Raw genomic sequence first — 2,511 nt, 5'->3', positions numbered from 1 at the left:
TCTGAGGGGTTCCTAAAGCACCTATTCCCGTCGTACCCGGGGGTCTCTGGTGCAGCGTGAGGATGAATCGGGAGCTGCCTGCCCTGTGACTGCAGGGCACTGTCCTGTTTGTGTCACCCTTTGTTCAACTCGCAGGAGGAGCAGAAAGGAATGGTGATTTACAGGCTCCCCGCTCTCTCACGGTCTGTGATGCAGGCGCTTCGTAAAGGCAGTGACAGCTCTCTCAGTGGTTTATAGCGTTACAGGACCGGGACGCCTTGCCACGGGAAGACTGTAGCTCCCGTTACTGTTGTTCCACAGGGAGTGTCGGTGAGTTGCTCACTTTGTGTTCGTACCTGTGATTTCCAGCGCTGCTGCTGGTGCCGGTTTGTGTGGCTGCAGGTCGAGCTGTTCCTCTGTGCGCCTCATTCCCCGCCCTTGACCCAGTACCTCGTGTGTCGAAGCTGGGCTCGGTCACCCTGTCTAATACTTACATCAGGAAACAGACAGTCACTTGTGAGCTGCTTGCTGGGACTTCTGGCAGGACAGCCGCTGCTAGGCAGGCAGGGAAGAGAAGCTGTCCGTGCCGAGTCACCTACTTTTTCTTCCCTTGGTTCTGCCGCCGATAACGGAGATGAAATTCGCTCAACTCTTTGTTTGTGCAACGGCTGCTTTATTGTGGGTGAAGGTGATGCTGGTTTGACAGATGGCAGAGAAGTGACCATCACAAAAGTAACGGCGGATACTTTCTGCACAGTTTCCATCTATTAAAGATTCATTTTGCCCCCTGTAACGTTTAGGTGTGCTGGGAGACACATGAGAAGCCGATAGTGTTGTGAAGAAAGCTTTCATTACAACAATAGCATCGCTGGTGCTGCAAACAGGTTTTGCACAACCTTCTCTCACTATTAGTAAGTCGAGGCTGTGAGAAGCGCGGGGAGGCTTCGGCATCCCCTGCACCACCCCCCGTGCCCCCGGGCCCTGGGTCTGTTGATAATGGTCCTTTGTAGGACGGCTCCCTTTGCTCCTCTTGCCTGCGGCAGTCTGAAGTAATGAGTCCAGCAGTAGGTCGCTGCACAAAAAGCTCTTCCTGACTTCCTAGGGCAAAAATGTTCGCCAAGCACTGCTCAGGGTGCCTCTGCTTGTCTCTTGCTGCAAGGTCCGAGGGAGCAGAAGCCAGAAGGGGTCAGACGCCAGGCTGAGCTCGTTGTGCACATTCATTTGCTGCAGACGATGTGAATGTGCAGCTCAAAAGTTTCCACTGTATCTCTGGCAATTAGGACTTGGTCCAAAGTCCGTGAAAGTCACTGGGAACCTTTCCACAGGCTTTAGATCAGAAGTTATGTAAGTTTGGGGTGTTTAAAGGAGGTGAACGCGTGAGCTGGCCCGACCGCCGCGTGCCCGCTCTGCCGTGTCGTGCAAGAAGGCTGCTCTCGAAGTGCCCCTGCAGTGGCCCGTGCAGCACCAGGCAACATTAACTCCTGAGCGGAGCCCCTTGGCGTTGTCCTGTGCCAGCACGCGGGCTCCTCGCAGGGGCTCCCGAGCTCCTGGGGTAAACCGGGCAAAGATCGTCAGCTGCTGGGTCCTGGAGCACTTCGTTTCCGTGGTTGGAAGGGACGCAATTCCGCCTCCTGCATGCAAATAAAAGGGTCACAAGGAAGTTCCCAAGCAGTAGGACCCTGCGGGTTTCCTAGTCTGGGAAAGCAAAATATTCCTGACCTCTGACTTTTCTGATACTCGCCAAGTGTCAGCCTGCATCAAGCACAGTCTTTGAAAACACTGCTGTAAAAAACCTGCTTTGTTTTCCTCACGTACATGACATTTCTGGCCTCCTGGTGTGAGCGTGCGGTGGGGGAGGCACTGCAGGGAGAGCCCCCTGGGGCTTGAGCCATTGCACGCCTTGTCAGGAGGGAGCTGTTTTGGTGAGGTGCATCTCGTCACCCTCTGTGTACGCTCTGCGGTCACTCTGCTGCGCTTCATCCTTGCGTTAATGCACGTTGTGCTTGGTGTTCGCTCCCTGGTGCACGTGCGAGAGGACGGACCTGGCTTTGTCAGACAGCACGTATCCTCAAGTGACAGAAAAGCAAGTGGGAGCTCTGGGCAATCAGGTCACCGCGAATCCAGCCAGAGCGTGCTTCGGTGGTGAGGCAGAGCCTCTGAACATGCCGAGGCCAGCTTGACTTTTGCTTTCCAGTTGGCTGCTGGTCAGCTATAAAGCACATTAATTCTACTGAGAAGGGTCAGCAGAGCCCGCTGTGAAGTCCGTATTGTCAGCTGGTTCTCCCTAAATGTTCAGCGCTGACTGTTTTCACAGTGACCTCCTAAGCTGAATATTTTTTTCAGTAGTTCAGGGCACAGATTAGCTCTGGTGGTCACTGAAGGAGTTGCTGTGGCCTGTTCCACCAGTACAAAACAAGTCCTAGGAAGCTGTAGCTTGTGGGGTGACGGTGGCTCTGCAGAGGCTGTTACAGGGAGCCTGGCAGATGGGCAGAACCTGGCTGCCACGGCCCGAGACAGCCAGTGGCAGGGGGG

General features: G+C 54.8%; 1 protein-coding gene across 1 annotated transcript in view; it reads left to right on the top strand.

Moving 5' to 3' along the window:
* The window catches only part of TMEM108 (transmembrane protein 108), a gene marked incomplete at its 3' end in the record, with an annotated part of 15,393 nt that overhangs the window by 284 nt on the left and 12,598 nt on the right, over window positions 1-2,511 (top strand). The gene's annotated exons all lie outside the window — the stretch shown is intronic.

Source organism: Buceros rhinoceros, unplaced genomic scaffold, assembly GCF_000710305.1.
Source record: "Buceros rhinoceros silvestris isolate BGI_N320 unplaced genomic scaffold, ASM71030v1 scaffold23589, whole genome shotgun sequence".
NCBI lineage: Eukaryota > Metazoa > Chordata > Aves > Bucerotiformes > Bucerotidae > Buceros > Buceros rhinoceros.
This window is presented reverse-complemented; position numbering and strand designations above follow the sequence as displayed.